The sequence below is a fragment of the Myotis myotis genome, unplaced genomic scaffold (assembly GCF_014108235.1).
Source record: "Myotis myotis isolate mMyoMyo1 unplaced genomic scaffold, mMyoMyo1.p scaffold_m19_p_7, whole genome shotgun sequence".
Lineage (NCBI taxonomy): Eukaryota > Metazoa > Chordata > Mammalia > Chiroptera > Vespertilionidae > Myotis > Myotis myotis.
The window spans coordinates 29,771,087-29,779,306 of record NW_023416379.1 but is presented as its reverse complement, the minus strand read 5'-3'; the positions used below and the strand labels follow the sequence as shown (position 1 = coordinate 29,779,306).

General features: G+C 39.4%; 1 long non-coding RNA gene across 1 annotated transcript; it reads left to right on the top strand.

Moving 5' to 3' along the window:
- Positions 1–4,227: 4,227 nt before the first annotated feature.
- On the top strand, positions 4,228–7,387 carry LOC118660344. The gene is made up of 3 exons (XR_004968876.1): positions 4,228–4,307; positions 6,183–6,197; positions 7,362–7,387. It is a non-coding gene; the product is annotated as an uncharacterized LOC118660344 (long non-coding RNA).
- Positions 7,388–8,220: the final 833 nt, after the last annotated feature.

The window sequence follows — 8,220 nt, the reverse complement described above, 5'->3', positions numbered from 1 at the left end:
TTGCCCCATCTTAACCTTCCAAAGTTTGAGACCTAAGACATGCAAGACAATTCTTCTGGGTGGCAACTTAGGCTCCATTTAACGTTTACACTGGGAGTGGAGAGGCAAAAGATATGGGCGAATCAAACATGGCTGCCAGCTTCTTCAGCGATCTATTGTCTTTTACACATTGATTAAGCTTGTATATAGACTCCTGCTTTTGTAAGTTATTTCAAACATATTTAGGGGGAGGCAGTATAATGTGGTAGTTACAGCATGGGCTCAGCAGCCCTGAATTGGAATAGCATTCTAGCTGGGGATTTTGCGCAAGGTCCTGACGTAGCTCATTTGTGAAATGAGGATACTATCTCAGGAGACCTGTGAGGAATAACAGCTCTGCGGCTCAGGAGGCACCTGGTAAGGATAAGCCCTCCATCAGGAGTGGCCTCTGCTCCTATTCTTATCTGATGTTACTGATCTGAGGGGAAGCACTGGTGAGCTGTCAGATAGCACTGACCTCTTGCCATTGGCAGAGGCTGACTTGCTAAGATCCTGTAGCTAACGGGTGGCTGAACTGAAGAGAGATGCTATGACTTCCACAGTTTAGTTCCACACACACACTTGCTGTTCTGCTATGGTTGAGGTGGACTCTCCCTGGAGTTTAAAAGGGCAAAACTATAATCATGTGTTACAACTGTTCCGCTCACAGAATCGTTCAGTGACTCTCCATTTCTCGTTGTTGATTTCTATGAAAATTACATTTATACATTACCATTTTTAATGTATACATCAAGGAGTAAAATGATGGTGTAGGTGAAGCTGGTACTCACCGCCTTCCACATCCATATCAAAATTACAATTAAACTACAGAAAAACCATCATTCAGAACCACCTGAAATCAACCTGAGTGGAAGTCCTACCTTTAGGGATTTAAAGAAGAAGCCACATTGAAACTGGTAGGAGGGGCCGAGCTGGAATGGCTTGGTCCAACACCCACATGTGGTGGATAAAAATTGGGAGGGATATCTCTGCTGCAGAGGTTCCCCACTGAGGAGCAAGGGGTACACCAGCTCCACACCAGGCACCCCAGCCTAAGCTCACCAGTGCTTCCCCTCAATGGGGATTGAGGCTGAGGGGTTTCTGGAGTCCCAGGTAGTTTCTCTTAAAGTTCCCGAGAATGGACTTAGTTCGATTCACTCCCTCTGAGCTCCAGTGCTGGGGCATGTGGGAGGAACTGAATTGTCTGGCATGAGCGCAAGAGCTGAGGGGTCAGCTTTCTCCCAGACAGAAGTGCTAGCAGAAGCCACTGCTCCTTTGATGAGCCCTCCCCCTACAGAGTGGGCAGGTGGGTGCCTTATCTGAGACTCCAGCAACTTGGTTCACACTGTTTCCCTGTCTTGGTGATTCTCTGAGGCATCGCCCCACGAAACTTTCAGGTGCACCTAAGCTGTTTCCAGTGGCTTTTCCGTATGAATGTCCTGTCTTGGCTCATGCTTCAGATTTTTCTAAAATCTCTCAAACAAGCCCAGCTGGTGTGGCTCAGTGATTGAGCATCAACCCATGAACCAGGAGGTCATGGTTCGATTTCCAGTCAGGGCATATACCCGGGTTGTGGTCGTAATCCCCAGTGTGGGGTGTGCAGGAGGCAGCCGATCAATGATTCTCTCTCATCACTGATGTTTCTATCTCTCTCTCCCTCTCCTTTCCTCCCTGAAATCAATAAAAATATATTTAAAGTAAATTAAAATCTCTTAAACAAGCAGCCTCTGGCCTCAGTGTGCACCATACCCCTCACTAAATGGCCTCAGCCCTGGCAGTAGTAGCAATCAACACCCAATCAAAACAGCACAAAGGAAAAAATGTAAATAAATAAGACAGTGTAAGGAGCCTCTGATGGTGCCTGAAGAAGAGAGAGAATAAGAAATTGAAAACCTATTTGAAAAAATAATGACAGAAAACTTCCCTAACCTGGTGAAGAAAATAGATATACAAACCCAAGAAGCACATAGATGAACCCAAAGAGGCCCACACCAAGACACATCATAATTAAAATGCAAAGGGTTAAAGACAGAGAATCTTAAAAGCACAAGAGAAAAGCAGTTAGTTACTTACAAGGGAGCCTCCATAAGATTGTCAGCTGATTTCTCAATAGAAGCTTTGCAGGCCAGAAGAGAGTGGCAAGAAATATTCAAAGGGACGAAAAGCAAGGACCTAAAACCAAGATTATTCTACCTAGTAAAGCTCTCATTTAGAACTGAGGGTCAGATAAAGAGCTTCACAAGCAAGAAAAAGCTAAAGGAGTTCATCACTACCAAACCAGTGTTACAGCAAATGTTAAAGGGTTTTCTTTAAGAAGAAGAAGAAAAAAAAGGTAAAAAATATGAACAATAAAATGGCAATAAGTGCATGTCTATCAACAAGTGAATCTAAAATACAAAGTGAAAAAACAACAGCAGAAAGAGACTCATAGATAAAGAGAACGTTATTACAGTTGCCTGATAGGAGGGGGGTTAGGCGGGAAGGGTGAAAAAGGTGAAGGGACTAAGAAGTACTAATTGGGTTTTACAGAATAGTCATGGGGATATAGAGTATATCATAGGGAATATAGTCAATAATATTCTAATATCTATGTATGGTGACAGATGGGTTAGAGTTTGTTGGGATGATCACTTAAGTTATGTAATGTCTAATCACTGGGGTGTACACCTGAAGCTAAGATAATAATGTATGTCAACTGTAATTGAAAAATAACAATGATTTAAAAATGAGCCCTGGCCCCATAGCTCAATTAATTAGTACGTTGTCCTGATACACCAAGATTGTGAGGTTTGAACCTGTATCAGGGCACATACAAGAGTTGGTATTTCTCCCCACCCTTCCCCCCCCTCTCAAATCAATCAATCAATAAAAAATTTTTAATGATTTAGAAATGGGAGAAAAGGATATACATTATCCAATACAGAAATTGTCGATGTAAAGAATGTCCAAACCTGTGGAGAATTGTTATATAAGAGTTTATTTGAGTCAAATTGACAATATATCCCAGGAGCAAGTTGGCCAGTGCTCTGGAGAATAACAGTTTTGCAATTTCTTTCATGCATTTGGAATTGAGTGGGCTCACGGGACATCACATGAAGGTGGGAGAAAGCAAGGCAGGGATTGGATTACAGGACAGTTAACAAGATTAGGTACTCTCTTGAGGGTGGTATGGACTATTTCAAAGATGTTTTGATCTAGATCAGTGGTTTTCAACCTGTGGGTCAAGACCCCTTTGGGGGTCGAACGACCCTTTCACAGGGGTCACCTAAGACCATCGGAAAACACATATATAATTACATATTGTTTTGTGATTAATCACTATGCTTTAATTATGTTCAATTTGTAACAATGAAATTGGGGGTCACCACAACATAAGGAACTGTATTAAAGGGTCACGGCTTTAGTAAGGTTGAGAACCACTGATCTAGATGCACAGAAACAAAGGAAGGGTTTACTTAAGGCAAAGATTAACTTTTTACTGAAGAAGTTATATGCCTGGGGTGTGACTACCCACCATGACCTGCCCAGTTAGGCATTTATGATCATTTCACCTTGTGAGGTTACTTTTCATAGAACTCTCTCTTTTTTTGGTCTACAATTTTTATAGTTATTGTTAGAGAAAAATAAGAGTGTGAAGTTTTTAGCAAGCAAGAGATAAATAGAAAACTACCCATTATTACTGATTTGCAATGTGTAAAATGTCATTGACCCTGTCTTTATATAGGTTTTGACATTATTTAATAAAGATGAATGTGTCACCCTAGTCAGTATGGCTCAGTGAATGGAGCATTGGCCTGCAGACCAAAGGGTACGGGGTTTGCTTCTGGTCAAGGCATGTACCTCAGTTGCAGGCTCCTCCCTGGCCCTGGGCCCTGGGCGGTCAGTGCTTGTTCAGGAGGCAACCAATTGATGTGTTTCTCTCACATCGATGTCTCTCTCTGTCTTTCCCTCTCTCTTCCACTCTCTCTAAAAATCAATGGGAAAATATCCTTGGGTGAGGGTTAAATAAATAAATAAAATAAAGATGAATGTGTTGAAATATATAAAGTAGTTCAAACTGGTTCAGCGGAGTTCTGGGGTTCCACAGGGGTGCCCGAAGCTGGGTGTGGGTTGGGAAAAGGGGTGAGGGAAAAGTAAAGTAAATATAAATATTTTTTACAATGCTGCTGCTTCAACTCATCTGTTGTATTTTTATCTGTTTTATATTTGAGTTTTTGAGATAATATCATTGTGAAAAAGAGTGTCTACTTTCAGAAGTAAGAACATCACTATTATACAAGCTTTCGAAGGTAAAATTTTAGCCCAAATTATAGGGCTGCTATGTATTTGTTATTTGGAACATGAATCTGTCTCTGTGAATATAGTACTGAATTTAAGACATGGCGTATGTAAAGTTTTGTGGGGATCAAATTCTTTATCCTGGGCCTCGTTACCATTAATAATGGAAATGTACCTTTGGTTTTCCTCAATGCACCCGTGCTTATGATTTATCTCTCTGACAACTGTGTCTCCAGTCTGGAGATGAGTGTGTTCACATTTCACTTTTTTGAGCCTCAGGACTTTGCTAACCATGAATATGAAGAGCAGGGTTCTGGGAAGAGAGCAGATGAGCCAGCAGGAGGGTTGCCCATGGAAGAGACTGTAGAATCCAGCCTGGAATGGGGAGAAAGGATCACAGGCTTGAGGGTAGCTGGGGGTCTGGAATAGAGGCACCCAGGGTGCCGAGAAGGAAGATTTGGGAACAGAGGTAATTGTTTTTAAACCGTATAAAAACCTTATCTATATAATATAATTCCTCGTGTTGAAGAACGCCGAGGCAGTGTGGTTTTGTATAGCAAGAACAGCAAGAGACGGTGGTTGTGGCTGTGTTGCTGCTTCTGTTCTTGGCTTTGTGACCTTTGAGTCCACTTCCTTATATGTAAAATGAAAGCCTTCTACTAAGCATTCTGCAAGCTTTTTTCTCTGATAAACAACCCGTTTCAGGACAGGTGTGTTTTCATGAATATCTATGGATATGAATATCAATGAATGTTCCTTTCAGAGCTCATTTCTCATACTTCTCGTATAACAAGAAATTAGATTTTTTTTTTTCAATATATGAAAGTACCACCATACGTTCAGGATTTTTTTTTTTTTTTTTTCAGTAGAAAGGCTTATTTCTTGGGCTTCAACAACATTTGGGGTGAATCTTTCATTATAACAATTCATGGTGAAAAAGTACTAGGATACTGCATCTTCCCCATGTTTTATTTTATTTATTTTTAAATATATTTTTATTGATTTCAGAGAGGAAAGGAAAGGGAGAGAGAGAGATAGAAACATCAATGATGATAGTGAATCATTGATCAGCTGCCTCCTGCACGCCCCCTACCGGAGATCAAGCTTGCAACCTGGGCATGTGCACTTGGCTGGAATTGAACCAGGGACCCTTCAGTCTGCAGACCAAAGCTCTATCCACTGAGCCAAACCAGCTAGGACTCCCATGTTTTATTTTGATACTGAGCTGCATTAGATGCAAAATAAAATGGCATTAAAACAAAATAAAATGGCAATCAACTTTGCATCACCAGTCACCTATTATTTAAATACAGTGTTTCATTTATAAATGTAAAATTTGCTAGAAATATTTTGGTAAGGAGTGTAGCTCATACATGAGTACACACACATTTGTTTTATTGTATAAATATAAAGAAAGTTTGGAAGGACATTTGCCAAACTTAATCATGGCTACCTCAGAATGCACTGTTAGAGGACCTAGTAAACTTCCAATTTTTACATTGTTACAGTGAACATATATTAATTTTCATAATTTCATGTATGTGATATGTTACAGCATGAGCCTTTGTTATTATAAAGCATTTCACTTTATTGGACTTGTAGATACAGTCACCATTGGACAATAGTAATTTAAGACCTAAAGTTAAGTGGTATAATTTGTTAGACCACACAGAAAAATAAGTACCTCTTCCTTCATGGATTTTGGAGTTGAAGGTGTTCTTTTTGGTATGTGCTGGACTCATGGGATAGTTAATGTAAACAGAGACTTTTCTCCAATCATGTAAGAGGCTTGAGCCCAGAGATGAAAAATAAATTTCATTACATTTGATTATGGCTTCCTAGAGGGATGTGTGAGAAGAATCTTAAGGTCATGTCTATGTTCACAGGGCAAGAATTCCAAGGTCAGTAACTGGCCTGACATAGGTACCACGGTTGAGGAAAATGGCTCATCATTTGCCATCCTTGAAATCTAGAATTTTAGGTGATAAGTTTCTTTCTTTCTTTCTTTCTCTCTTTCTTTCTTTCTTTCTTTTTCCAAATCTCTTAAGGACTGTCCTCTACATTATACTTAATCAGGTAATATTTTCCATAGTTAGTGGACATTTTAATGATAAATCATGCTAAGATTGCAAGGACTGGAATCTTTTGTATTCCTCACAGAGGCTGGCATGATGCAATACCTGAAAGAACTGCTCAGGAATTAGTGACTCATGTAATAAATGACTAGTTCATTTATTTGGGCAATATGAGGTTATAAGTAACAGGGATAAACCAATATGATTGAGAATCAACTAAAATAAATGTTTCCTTATTGATCAAAACATTTACCAGTATTGATGTTAAGCTGAACAATTGAGTACTGTGACTTGTAATTTTTTTCTGTGACCCTCTTTAATCATCTCAGTTGATGAAACCAAGAGTCAAATGGATTACATGCATGAAGGAGTAGCTTAAATTTTACATTTGTGGTTTTAAAGGGCACCAGTTTTGCATATATCCTGCACGTGGAGAGAATGGTACATACACTCTTTATTTTCATAAGGACTAGCTGTTGGAAATGAAAATTACAGAAAGATCCCCCCTCCCGTTTTCTCTCTTGGAAAAAAAAGAGAAAAGCACTTAATCACAGGGTAATATGAAGCTGCCAGCATATTGGGTCTCCAATTAAACAGACTGAATTTTAAAACAAAGTCATGCATTTGGATGATATCCCACTTACAACCATATTGACAAGGTATTTATTCCTCCGCTCACGTCAACCACTGTGCCAGACTTGGGGAGCAGAATAGTGGACAAGAGACTGAGCCCCTGCCCCATGTAATTCATTACCGATGAGAAAATTAAATCTCTACAGAGTGTCATGACCAACTCTTGGTTCTAAATTCAGTGTTCTATCCTCTACACCACATAGTTTTGGAGGACCCTGGTTGAATGTCAGCAGGATGGTTCTGTCTGCCTTTTCTTTGCTCTTCCCACTTCCCATAGGATGGTCTATTCTTTTCCATCAATGGGAAGTGGTATGGATACTGTCCATGAGGATCACTTACACGTTTCTCTGGTTCTAGGGAGAATCATATTCAGTTTCTGAAAAGCAATCTAGGATCACATTATTAAAAATAATAGGTGAGTAAAAGCAGTATTTTTCCAAACTCTTGAGTTTTAATCTGGTAGAATGAAACCAGCATTTATCAAAATAGAAACAGACGCATGGATACATGGAACAAACTGACAGCTGTCGGGGGGGAGGGGGAGGGACTGGATGAAAGAAGGTGAAGGGGCCAAAGAACATATATGTATAACCCATAGACACAGACAACAGTGTGGTGATGGCCAGAGGGGAGGGGAGGCAGGAGCTGGGTGGAGGGGAGCAAAGGGGAGTAAATAGGGACATCTGCAATGGAGTCAACAATAAAAATAAAAAACAAGGATTAAAAAATGTTAGCGTGCACCACGATTAGTAAGGTACATATTATGTAAAACTTTTATTCCATGAATATATCTTTGTATTGGGTTGCAATATGAATATTTCTTTTACTGTTGGTTGTGTTAAAAAAATCTTTGAAACATATTGATTCAAAGAGCATCAGGGAAGATAATGTTTGTGACAAAAATAAGGGTATATGATAATCTTCAGCTATCATTTAAGTACGTGTGTGTGTGTGTGTGTTGTTTACCTAAAAGGTTCATAGCAATAAAGTAGGATTTGTATAATGAAAGTTCTGCAAGTTATTTGTCATCTGAATTTTATGCCTGAACAATTTTTTTGTTTGTTTTGTTAAACACACATGTTGCAGTTACTGGTTTCCCTGTGTCCTATACTTTTGTGGTTTTCTGTATTCAGTGGTTCGTTATTTTTTTGAAATATATTTATTTTGTCATTTAACTGCATGGTATATAGAGAAATTTGGGGAAATACAGTATTTA